This window comes from Drosophila mauritiana, chromosome 3R (genome assembly GCF_004382145.1).
Source record: "Drosophila mauritiana strain mau12 chromosome 3R, ASM438214v1, whole genome shotgun sequence".
Lineage (NCBI taxonomy): Eukaryota > Metazoa > Arthropoda > Insecta > Diptera > Drosophilidae > Drosophila > Drosophila mauritiana.
This window is the reverse complement of record NC_046670.1, coordinates 25,777,941-25,791,083: the sequence shown is the minus strand read 5'-3', so window position 1 is coordinate 25,791,083 and position 13,143 is coordinate 25,777,941. Positions and strand designations below refer to the sequence as shown.

General features: G+C 46.5%; 1 protein-coding gene across 2 annotated transcripts in view; it reads left to right on the top strand.

Moving 5' to 3' along the window:
* The first annotated feature begins 1,617 nt into the window (after nt 1-1,617).
* Nucleotides 1,618-13,143, top strand: part of LOC117145217 (lachesin) — a 44,763-nt gene continuing 33,237 nt past the window's right edge. The window contains exons 1-2 of one of the 2 annotated variants that reach the window (XM_033310786.1): nt 1,618-1,851; nt 2,265-2,608. The gene's annotated coding sequence lies outside the window, so the exon portion shown is untranslated. Of the gene's footprint in view, nt 2,609-13,143 lie in introns of both variants that reach the window. The other variant, XM_033310787.1, reaches the window with a different exon arrangement.

The following is a 13,143-nucleotide window of genomic DNA, read 5'->3' as shown; positions in this document are numbered from 1 at the left end:
AGCAGGAAAATCAGTGAAAACCCAGCTGAATGCGAGGAGATTATTAAACATCCCATCCGCTTTTCCCTCTTTGCAGTAACGAAGAGCTAACGACATAAACATCAACCGGCAGCCAATTAATGACAGCGAGCTACAGCGTTTATCGTTTCACTTACAAGCCAATACAGCGGAAAAACCCCTGCATTTTCCACCCACACCGCCGCCCTGTTAGCCACCTGTGAGTGTGGCCCAAAGGGCAGACAATGAAAATCAACTAAGCAATTGGCAACTAAACGAGACACCAGCAGCCAGCTCTTCAAGCCGTTGCAGCAACAAAATGGGCCAAGAAAGCGCAGCTGGCTACTGGTTCCAATTAGTTGGCCATGACTGTGGCAAAAGTGAGGGGCAAACGAAGAGGGTGAGAGGGGTGGCAAGGCACACATGCACTGGCTGCAAAATGAAAATGAGAAACTGAGGAAAACAGAGAAATGAAAACTGAATTATTGCTCAGGACGAAACAGAAGGGGGGAAAATAAGGGGGCACGGCGCTTGGCTCTAACATAAATGTAATGCTTTTATTAGTTATCGATACCAACACATACATACCCCTGGGTGCAAGCTAGTACACTGAGCAAAATGTCTAAGTTCTTACTAAATACAATTTTTCTATGGCAATAATGTCTTGGGCTATTAAAAGATGAACGCTTATTAAAAGTACATTTTAAAATATAATTAATGTACTAATTGAACTAAAATACCTTGCATATGAGATAACAAATGAAATGACTTCTTTAGTAATAAATTTTAAATAAAGAATTTCATATAAAATTTTATACTTTTACATTGTTTTTTTCAGAGTTCCTTCATGTGTAAGAGCAAGAAAGATATGAAAAGAGTGTAAGCGTGTCCTGCGGGGGTGGCGATCTGAGGGGGCGGGACTGCGACTCCGGGGAAGACAGCGCTGGTATCCGGCGCCAAAGATTTACCAAACATCCGCTGGAAAATACCCCACTACGATTGCGACTGCGACTCCGGCAGCTGTTGTTGTTGGCCAAGTTCGTTGTTGGCAAACGCGATTGCAGCAAATCAGAAAATACTCGCACAAGTGCGAATGTGAATATTGATGCCACGGCGTAGGTATGTTTGGCTTATAATATATATTATTATACAGACATGTGTGTGTGTGGAGCTGCATGTGTGTTTAGTTGGCATTGCAAAACACAAACACAAAACTTCCATTCTGGTCGTGCTCCGCGAGTCGACTTTAGCCAGCCACTTGGCGCTACTTCGCCCACTTCAGCGCCACTCCACCCACTCAGCGCGCCCATCCACACACACACACACACAGAGGCACACCCACGCACACAGACATGGCCACAGAGCGCTCCTTGCTCGCTTACTTGCTACTTCCGCTTCCGAATCCGTTTTGTGTGCTGTCGCCGCAGAAATTTAACGAAGTCACACGTCGCCAATGCCAGTTCCTCTCGCTCTCTCGCCGAAAAAGCTCTGCGGGCCAGCATCCGAAGCATCCGCGTCATCGTGCCGCTCGTCGGCATCCTTCGTGCGTCCAGCCGCTTCGGCTCCAGATGGCAGCATCCTTTTTCCGTGCTGGCTCAGTTGCGAATTCAGTTTCGGAGCGTTCGGTGGTGGAGAGCAGCTGCATTTGTGCACTTCGCATCGAACATTCATCGTGATCCCAAGCGCACGAAGTTGTTGTTTTGTTTTGGTTTTTGTCGCCAAATTTCGCGCGATTTTTTCGTGAGCGTGTGTGTGTGCGCGTGCATTTATTTCGCACACTGGCGACGGGGCAACCCCAGGATCTGTCGCCTGTCTTCGCCTCAGACTTCTCCTCCGGATCCTGCGGAGCGGAGCGTACGTATTTGCGGCTTCAACTCCGTGTGTCGTGTGTGCCTGTGCATGCCTCTGTGTGTCTGTGTGTGTGGCATACCGGCATACCGTCTTTGTTGTTGGCCACCATTGTAATTGCAGTCAGTGTGGCACTGGCAACGCGGCGTATACTTGACATCTTCGCCGCCAAATTGTGCGATTTCTTCGGCTCCTTGGATGCGGCTCCTTGTGACATTGGCGTGAAGACGTGAAGAGCCCTCAAAATCCGCTATTCCACTGTGTTCGCAATCCATTTGCCTGCTGCCCTGGACGGGCAAACAAATTTTAGCAATTCAATTTCTATTGTGCATTGCCGATGCGAAATGTGCGCATCGTTTGCTGTCAATGCCAAGTATTCCGCATAAAAATTGAAAATTGCATGCAAATTAAATAAATAGAGTTCCGGTGAGGAGCTGAGCTGAGCTGCGAGTACCAGCTGAGATAGACACTCGAGAAGCCATCCCATCCTACATGCCCATCGCACATACATATACGAGTATCCTTGCGAAAATGACAGTTGTGAGTTGTGGCTCAGATTTGGATTCGCATGCGGGGCGCAATCAAAGCAAACGTCATTAGCACTCGCGACATCGCCTTCGATTGACAGCGGGAGTTGGAGCAGCGGCAGGAGCAGAGGGAGGTGCAGATCCTGCGGCAGGATTCAGCAGCCAGGAGCAGGCACGAACAACTTTACATTTGCATAACTTCGGTGCAGCTCCAGCGTTCAGATTCCGATTCACAGGTACGAGAAAAACTCCTTACCAAAGTCGATTTCCGTTTCAGCAACCCCTTCAGCCCGCCCGCCCGCATCGCATCCCTTTGCAACTTTGCTATCATTTCTATTTTCCTGTTTCTGTTTTTCATACCCGATATCTGTATCCCCACCAACATTCTGCGCCCAGCGCCCAGAAAGGGTAAAATCGGAGAATATTCAGCTCGTGCCGTGGAGTTGGGCTGTGGCAAATCCATTGTGGTGCACTCCGAGGTGGTTTGGATTCGCGGGCTCAGGGCCGTGGATTTACCTTCTGGGTGGTCCTGGGAGGTTCTGGCTGGTCCTGAAGGCGATTAAGGAACAAACTCAGTTCGCTTAGCAGCATTTAAGCCCTCTCAGTTTTTTAGGTCAGCTCAGTCCCTCTTGATTTAATGATCCAATAAGGAGCTTCTAGGATGTTCAAATTGAAACCTGTTGGAGTGAATCAAGTTTTTCCGGGGCAGCAATTAGAATGATATTCTAATGTCATTTCGAATGGTCGGGAAATGCTTTTAACATTTTTTTTAAACCACTGCTGAATTTAATATTCATAAGGTACTTGGATGCGTAATAAAGTACTAATTAATTAAAAATGAATGGTTAAATCCAACTATATTTTATAACATTTTTAGTTAGGCAGAAGAAGTTTGCTTGAAAAATTAAAATTTAACGATATTTTAAGATCTGAAAACAAGAACTTTAGTACAGCTGAAAAACTCAGTTTAATGACACTGCCAAATAAAACTACTAGTCATTTCCAGAAAGTCTCGTTAGCATTTGATGTAAAGTGCAAGGAACGGTTTTAATTCTTGACCCAATTTCGGGAAAAATCTTTGGTTGCTTTACTAGTTTGGAAAATATTTTTCCAATAATTTTCTATAATCTATTTTACACACTATCACCTAAATGAGTCCGTGGAGCACCTGCTCGTCCAGAGCTCCTGACAATAGCATCTCCGATTTGTTTTAGCTTTGCCAGCTCTGCTCTTTGGTTTAGTATCAACTTTACGGCTGCTTCAGCTCCGGATTTCTTGCCCACTCCACTTCGGCTCCATCATGGCCACGTTATCCAACTTTTAGTTATGGCTTTCGCTTTTCGCATAATGTCAGTTTTATTTGGTTTTGGTTTTCACTGACGGGGCGTGCGCGCACTGGGTGGCAGTGGGTCTGTCCTGGCGGAGCAGGGACGTGGAGGATGGGGGCCAAAGTCCCGTCTCAGATCCATGCCAATGCCCAGGATTCAGAATCCAGGACTCGGGACCTGAGGCCTCCGGCCCCTTGCCCGGCCATTCGGCACCCTTGCAAGATTTATTGTGCCTCATACACTCGTACACACGTACACATAACACCTTCTGCCGGGGACCTTCGTCCTCCGTCCTCCCTGGATCCCTTTTGGGTCCTTCTCAGCCGCGCCTTGGGTTTCACATCCAGCTCCATCTCGTTCTTCATACATCTGCAGTCCCATAATCTCTACTATTTGCATCGCAGACTTTGCTTTGGATTTTCCTATGGCAATGGATTTAGTTATGGTTTTTCTTACTCTCCGGCTTTCCGCTTCCAGCCCTGCCACCGCCCAACGCCCCGCCCTCTTCCTCCTGCTGTCCATCCGTCTCCTCTCCGGTTGCGCTTTTTACTTCACACACACACACACTTATACAGATTTTCCCGGCAGTCGGACGTTTGTTTTTCCTCTGCTGTTCCGCACACACACTGAGCAAAAAAGGTTTGCCTAGTTATGGCTCAGAACGAGATGGTAATAGTTGAGTTGGCTGGGGCAGGGGTAGCAAGAAGAAGGACGAAAGTCCTGCGGCTAACCGCAGCAAGCGTCCCAGTTGTTGGCCAAGGGCGTCCAGGAATGCGGCTAATGAATAACCATCGTAATCCAAGCTGAAGCCGAGGCGATATGCAAATATGTAAGACAGATTAGCTGATTGTAAGTCCGCGATGGGGAAAGCTATGGGGGGTTCTTTACTCGCTTCAGTTTTGATAAGTTATTTTAATTGATTAGTATTTCACCTCTGAAGTATTTACTTAAATTACATTACATGCAGCTGCCGTTTGCTGAAATCACTTGAGCTTAAAGTTGATTGCGCTTGCACAATACGATTTGCGAATGTGAGCTTTAAAATGCCTTTGGGCTGCCATTTATCAACGATTTATTGTCGACTTAATAAATTAATTTGGTTCAAGGCTGGGAGGAAAATCTTTCACTTAACCTTGCCAGCATCCGAATTCCAATAATTTCCCAATCCCCAATCCTTTGTTATCGGATCCCCGCACTTTAAATTCCCAGTGACTCCCACTTTTCGGGCTAATGAAATTTGTGGAATTTATTCCTTACTTCTGACTTCATTATCATGTGAGTGCGCACAAATGTATGTATATAGTATGCGCCAGGGCAATCCATAAAATTTGATCTCTGATCCATTCATTCCCGACTCGCACGCATGCCACCGTGGCCTTTACGTCCTGCGAATCCTATCGCAACCCATCACTGAAATGGCCACCGCAATGGCTCCTCCAGCCCGGGCTTCTTCATTTTGGCCCGGTGTAGTCGTAACTCGTTCGCTCAGATTTGGGGCTCCTTGAGGAAGCCCCACAAATGCGAAAGCTCACACACACTCTCACTCGCAAGGGGGGTGGGGAGGACTAACAGGATATCCCATAAAACGGAAATGGCATTATCCTCGCACATATTGTTGTGCGGATTTTAGTTTTTATTACACCAAGCAGAGCGCGGCTTCTGGCCGTGAGAAGCCTCACGGGCTCCTCCGCCGAAGCCCAAGGAGCTGGCGAAGCTGAAGAAGGAGCTGGCGAAGGAGCAACTGCGGCAGCATAAATATCATTTGTGTCTGTTTGTGTGATACATCAAGTAGTGACCCATTAGCCCCCTCGCACCACCTGAAACCGCACCCACTTACCGCTCACCTGGCGGTTGCAATTTATGGCCGGACCCCTGAAAATTCCACACACTCCTGTGTGAGAATCGCCTGCCAAGGAGGATGGCTCTACGCTAATAGGGTTCCAAGCCATTGTTTTTGGATGCGACGTGCTGCGGGTGGCGGGGTCACGAAAAGGAAGCGGAGGAGCAAGGATCTGATCGCTTTCTACATTGCGGGCAGGATTTATAATACCGAAAGACGTCAAATGGCCCCAGAAAATTCTCCACTTACACTACAATAAAATAATCTTCTTAATGCAAGACTCTCGTGTATTTGCAGTTCACATAAGTAGTTTGCGGAAACAATGTTGTACACTGTTTTGGAATACCATTTTAAAAGATGCAACAACGAACTTATCCTACTACTACTACTACTTTACATTTACATGCACTTCAGCTCACTACAATACTACTAAAGCGTACTCCAAACTATTTTATAATTTTGTTTGTTCAACATGCCCAATAATAATTTAAGTGTCGAATGCATAGTTAAGATGGATTGTGGACTCTTGTGGGCTTTTGCAAATGCTCAGATAAGTTTTTGGGGATTGCAAAACTACTTTTGACCACTGCGCATCGGTTTTGCTCGCAAGTTGAACGAGTTGCACTAATCCTCTTTTTTGGTAATTTTTCCTAAGTGTTTTCCCCGACCCCAGGACTCCTCCTCGGCCAGGTCCATCGCTCAAACAAAAACCGAAACCCCAAGCAAAGCAAGGCAAAGCAAAGCAACCTAAACAAACACTTGAGGTGTGTAAAGTTAGCCAAGGCTGCGTTTTTGCTTGGCTTCGTTTTTGGCCCACATTATGTGTGTGCGGTGCGGTTGGAGATTTTGGCTTTCAGGACTTTGGCATCGGACAAGAAAACTCCGTCCGTCCGTCCGTCCGCAGTCCGCCGTCCAATTGGCCGTCTTTGTATCTGGCTTACTTTGCTTTTGTGCTTAATCACAACACGCACATTTACATATTGGTTTTGGCCAACTTGAGCAATCCTTTAAGATGCCCGTCCAACCCTTTTTTACCCATCGCTGGTTTATCTGCTCGCCTTTGTTGTTTCAATGTGGTTCAAGTTCAGCTCACCGCCGGGGGTCCGTGGGTGGCACTGGTCGGAATGGGTGGCATGGGTGGCATGGGTTCGTTGCGCTGGATGGGTCGGTGGGTCAGGCTTACGGTTAAGTAAACACTCAGCAAGAAGCATCCGCACACACTCGGCAGGCGGTCGCCTCCCTGGACAGCCATTGCTCAGCCGTTTGCGGCCAGGCATTGTTTTCACTTTCCACCGAACACGAGGGCGACACCCAGCCAGCCACCCAGCTCCACCCACGACCCAGAGCACAGAGCCCACCTTCAACCACTCCACTCCACCGCACCCAATCCCAGACTGTCTCTGAGCCTGTCTGTTTGTCTGTCCAAGTGTCTGGTTGACGGGCTGCTGTCCTGTGCCTTGACTGCTTCATAAAACATACAACAAAATCTGAAATTGATGATGGGCAGTGATTGTGGAAAGTTGGCAGTCAGTTAAATTGGGTTCCTGCCTTTCCTTTTCGGCCTAAAAGGAGCATGCGGAGCAGGGGGAGTGGGGTGGGGGAGGATCAGGCTAGGAGCAGGGGAGCTGTTGCGTTAATTGCTTTGTGAATGGTGTCCGCCTTGGCCGGAAAGTTAACATTTAACTTTAGTCTATTCGGGACTTTAATCTATTTATAATTGAGGAATGCATAAAGCATGTTAAATACGAACTTACACAAATTCTACTTTGTTATGCGTCCTAATCGGGCTGGTCTTCTGCTCGGAGGACTCACTTTTGGGAGCGTTTTGCCAGCCAAGGGTCGCCAGCCATTGTTTTAAATGCCGGATCACAGTGGGGGTGCTTTTTCGGTGGGGGATGCTCGGATGGTTGGCTTCGAGCCGTGGAAGATGGAGTCCTGGTGAGGTAAAGGCGACTCACATAATTTGCATAACTAATTTGTGGAAACTTTGGGCATAGGAAGTTGTTGAAAGTTCCTGAAGGAGCAGCTCCCGGAAAGGAACAGGACCAGAAGGAACCGATGCCAGGAGCTGCATCTCCACCGCTCAACTGCTGTGGTTGCGATGCAGAAAAGTGCTTAATTCTTTTAAATGAAAGAGGAGGGGCTGGGCTGGCTTCCATTCCAAGGAGCAGGGCATTCGAAAAGCTGTCCTAATTGAATACATGAGAGCATAAGTTAGCAGTGTGGTACTTTGATATCAACTTTGATTGCTTTATGGCACTTGAGCGTACAATTTGGCTTAGCTGGCAGTTGCTTGTTGTCCTGCTCCTGGCTCCTTTTTGGCCATTTGGGGCCATCGTGCCGAGCTTGGCTTTTTTGGCTGCCAGCTTGAATTTCAATTCGAGTTTGAATTCGAGCAGCTTGCTCGGCAATAAATGATGCTGATTAATGGGGGACTTTTGGCCCGGCAAGCATGCATAATTAAGCGCTGATTAGAGTCACATGGAGGCGAGTGAAATGCGCTTGGCCAAGGAATTTGAAGGGGTTTCCACTAAGCATTTAGCCTGTCGGCAACACTTAGTTAAGTGGAGTTGCCAAAACTTTGCTCGGTTAATTTAAAGCATTTCCCAAAACACAATAAAGGTCCTCAGACAATTTGTGCATTGGACTTGCCCTTCGGCTTATCCCTCTTTTTTTTTGCTTCCAAGAAATCCCACATACTGTCAGTCAACTCCATTCATCAAATTCGCTCTTAATAATTTATTTGACTGGCTTCTTTTTTGTGGCTGGCGAAATTCTTTTGCGGTCATAACTCATTTGCAAAAATGTGGCAGATGAAACATTCATGTTGACTGGGGAATTTAATTTTTCTTCAAATTCTCTGGCTGCCAAGACGGTCGGAATTCTTCGATCTCGGGCTCGCCGGGCACCGAGCGCCTTTATTGCGAATCCAATTAGCATGGAAATCTAGGTCTCTGGGTCTCAGTCTAATGATGCCCTGCAAAATGAAATTTACCGCAGGCGCCCAACAACCACTGCCCCGACCATCGCCCATCGCCCATCGAGAAAGGCAACCAGCAGCACAGCAACGTGACCAAAGTCCAGTTAAGTGGGTTGGGATTGGGATTGGGATTGGGCTCTGGCTTGGGTTCGGGTATGGAATTTGGATTGGGGGTGATGGGGGCAAGGGGCACGGGGTGCCAAATGTTGGCACACTTTATGGGCGGACGCGCCACATGGCGTATACGTAAGCGTAAACGAACGTAAGCGTAGCCAGCCGTATGGGTAGCATTTTAACAAAGTGTTAAACTGAGAATTTTATCTGCTTTTCGGTAATTCACAGCTCAGGCTCCAAGGAATACCCGCCCACACAAAAAACCCACCAACGACCTGAACTAGCCAAAAAAATAAAGTAACGAAAAAAAGTGTTAATTTCAGCGCTGCTGGGTGAGCTTAGTTAACATTACGTATACGTACGGTTGGCCAAGTGCAGCAATCCACAACGCTGTTTGCCGCTGCCCACTGACCTCGGCAATTACTCCACGCCTTTATTTTAATTACACGGCAAACAAAAGCAATGAGAAGTAAAATGGCAATGCCAAGACAGACAGCCCAGGGAAATGAGGTGGGTGGCCGGGTAAATAAGGCATCATCGAGAGAATGGGAATGAGATGGTTGCGAAGCAACCAAAGCAGAACAGCGCCAAAAATTAGGATATAATCCCGGGGGCATAGTTTTAATTCCCAATACAAATATCACTACACGAAAGTACAACGTGCATAAATTTCAATGACGTTGCTGCTTGCTTGTGGATTGCGGGTAGTTGAATCTTCTCCGTCCTCCGTTCTCCATCATCCGTCGTCCTTCGTCCTCATCCTGTGACTCTGCTGCTGGCTCAGCGCTCCTGGCTGCTCTTTGCTCCTTGGCTGATGCTCCCTGTTCCCTGTTCCAGTCCCCTGAACCTTCACCTCCACCCAGCTGCCGCCACCAGCAGGTTGCCTTCACAATTATACGCACAGTCACACACCCAGTCAGACGGTTGTGCACTGGAAGAAAAAGTTAAGTATTTTCAGAGTATGCATTAATTAAGACGAATACAAAAGTTTCACGCCTAACTTATAAGTTAAAAATGTGCCGGATGAATGACGGACAGGGAATGTAACAAAGGTTGGTTGTAAAACAGATATATTATGTCTTGCAGCTTAAGGATTCCTATTTTCGGTAGCATAATTGTCAATATAAACCTATAGGTTTATTTTTTTATATCTTTTATTGGAACTCTATAAATAGCTTTGAGCCACGCCTACCTATGGCTAGACCATTGTCTAAGGACTTAAGCTGCCTTTTATTACAGGATTCAGTCGGCGTTGTGCAATTATAGCTGATTGGGGTTCATTAGCATGTCCACTTGATTTTGTGCCGTGTAGAGCGATTCAGAGGCAGACAGACAGTCGCCGAGGGAGCGGCAGAGACCGATAACAACGCTCATTTAGTTGTATGCGCACTCAGTCAGTGAGTCAGTCAGTTAGTCAGTCAGTCAGTTTGTCAGTTAGTCATTCAGGCAGTCAATTGAAGATGCTGGTTGGATGGCCACCAGCAAACCACCTCGGTTGGAGGAGCACCAACACAGACAGAGCCATCGGGGCAGACACAAACACAGACAGACATTACTACGGGCCTGACTTTGTGGCATTCGCGCTGGCTGCTCATTTAAATAAATAAAGAAATCTGGAGTAACTTCTTGAAATTCCAACACATTCCATATCATTACTGGAGGAGGCCACAAAAATTTCCTCAATCCTTAAATGTGGCATGCCCCCTCCTAACTCACACACACACACACACACCAGCATACAAGGCAGTAACATCAACGTCAGCGCCGCAGTCGTAAAAAATTGTAACGGATGTTGCGGCCATGTACACACAGACACAGTCAAACTTACCAACACACACACACACACATACACACACATGTGCGGAACAAAATGGAAACGGGCAGCCAAGAGAGAGAAAGTTGGGAAAAGCTTTCTCTCGTAACTCTGGCAACTGCATTGTGCCTGCAACAACAGCAAAAGTGAATTGAATCCTCGGCTCTCGGCGGCTGCAGTTGCCCCTGTTGCGGTTCTGGTCGCCTCTGGTTGCTCCTGTTCCTTGGACTCTCTCTTTGCGAGCGGTGGTGTGGCAGGATAACCACCGAATGGGAACAGTAACTTGGCAGGATCCCTGGACCTTGGGGCGCATAGAGGGCTATTTTATTAGAAAGTTTACCCGAAAGTTAGTTTGCGAGTGAAACAGACCAGAATTGCGGCTGGCAAAATGCTCGAGGGCGGGGGCCTAATGACCCCCTCTCCCGAAAAAAGGGGCGGTGTTTTCGAGGGGGGTCCCCAAATTGCTGAAGTTTGCTGCTGCAACTAACTGAATGATTGATTGTCATTCCTGGTTTATTCACATTTTCACATCGTTTGCATTTTTTGTACTCTCGGTTCTATTTTTATTCTATTTGTTTTTGCGCCCGCTTCTGTGCCACTTGATGATTCTTCAGTTTTACACAGTGCGGTGTGTGGATAAGACTTGATAAGAAAACTTCACCTAATGATCGGAGTTTGCAGATGCCGTAAACTTCAACCTCTGCTGGGATTTAATTATTTACAAAGTTACCAGCTCATATCTTGGACTGCAAATGCTCTTGGTTTATCAAAGAACTATTAGGTAGAAAACAATATGCACAGAAGTCAAAAGAAGCCAATGATAATCAGCTGAGCATTAAGCTATACAATCCACTAGATGGCTTCCTAATTATTCAACGATCTGTAAGGTAAACATTTATGAAGTACATCCAATCTGACAGCTGACTTATCCTGCAAATCTTTTTTAAATAAGCCTCTTATGCTAACTTTAAAAGTATGCGCTTATTTGCCTGACAAGCCTAAGCCGACAGCTTTTTCCTTAAAGCGCACGTTGTTCCTATTAGGATTTCATAAGCGAAACCATCTATCAAATGAAGTGACAATTGCAAGTAAACCTTAATTAAACAGTGAAAACTGTCAGCACAAATTTATAATTTAATTTAAAGTGAGTGCAGGAGTACATAAACCGTCTCGCCTGTAAATATACACATATATGGCCGTATTAAACTGGGGAGTGCCCCGAAAACTAGTTGTGCTAAGAAGAAAAGCACGTTCACTTCGTGCACATTTGAAATTCCCATAAGGGTTCTTTAGTGTTAAGATTTCCGTCATAGTTTCCCGGCATTTTCCGGAGTCCGGAGATTCGCAGCAGCTCTCAGAAATGAATTACCCACTCGGATTAGGGCAACTTTTTATAATCGTAATAATAATAATAATAAGGCAGCCAGCGCCAATCTGCCCGGGTCTCGTAAAAAAGCCAAGCCACGCGGGGCAAATCCTGCCGGATTCCTGTCCCGGCCCAAATACCAAATACCTCGATTAGCCGAACTAACCAATTTGGGGGTTAGTCCCGCGTCTACCCATATGGAAATAAGTCCTTCAATCGCACATATGTATGAACTGGAGTCCCCGAACTCCAGCCACATTCAGCTCGTAAAGTGGAGTGGCGGCTGGGAGAGCGCAGAAACGCAAGAAAAATGAAATCAAAAACAATAACTTGTCTCCTGACAGCATTCCACAAGAGCCAGGACACGCCACGCACATTTGCCCCTCTGCGTCCTCCTCCTTTTTGCCTGCCCCTGTTTCGCTTTTCGCATTTTTCGCTGCTTTTAGGGGCCCCAACTTCGACTGCTCCTCCTTCGCTTGACATCTTCGTTTGCCTCGCTGTGTGACGGTATTTTGTTGTCCTCGCGGTGCACTGAGAGAAAATATTTGATGCGCGATGTATTTACTCGATTGACAATTTAGCACTGTATGCCATAGCATTTGATTACTAGATGATATCCTAAATATCTCCATTCTTATGTGTTATAGATTTTTTTGTTAGAATGCTATTACTTTAGTTAAGTTCCCTTAATTGTTTGATTTTATACGATTATCTTAACTTTGAAGTATTTAATTTATATTTACTTTCTTCGCAGGACTATTTTATATGCAAGATTATTCAGTAATAGAATTATTTTCTGACTAAATCTAAATATATAGACTATTTTCCTCAGTGTATTCGCTGCTGCTCTTGCTGCTGCTGCCGCTTTCTTTAGAAAAATGTTATTACGTGCCGCTTGCGCCTGGCGCTGCCAACTTATACAGTGCTGCTGCCTATGCCCAGACACGCTCGCCCCCACCCCTTCCCTCCTCGTCCTGGGGCCTCCCCTCCTTCGCCACCCTGCAGCCGCCCACAAAGTCGCCAAGCTCCTCGCTTGATTGTGTTGTTATTCAGCTTTTGTGTCGCCTCAGACGGTGTGTGTGTAAGCATGTGTGCGTGTGTGTGTGCGGAACTACACATTTTTTCGATACTCCGTCTTAATGTTATCGTTGTGGCAGGACTGCTCCTTCAGCTGCTCCTTCGCCTTTGTCGCAACAATTTTATTTGAAGCTGCCACTTTTTGTTGCCTCTCGGCTGCTACTGCTGCTGCTTCATTTTTATACACAATTCCACTTTTTTATGGGCATGGACGTGGGTGCAGTTCGTCCTTCCACGCCCGCCACTCCACACA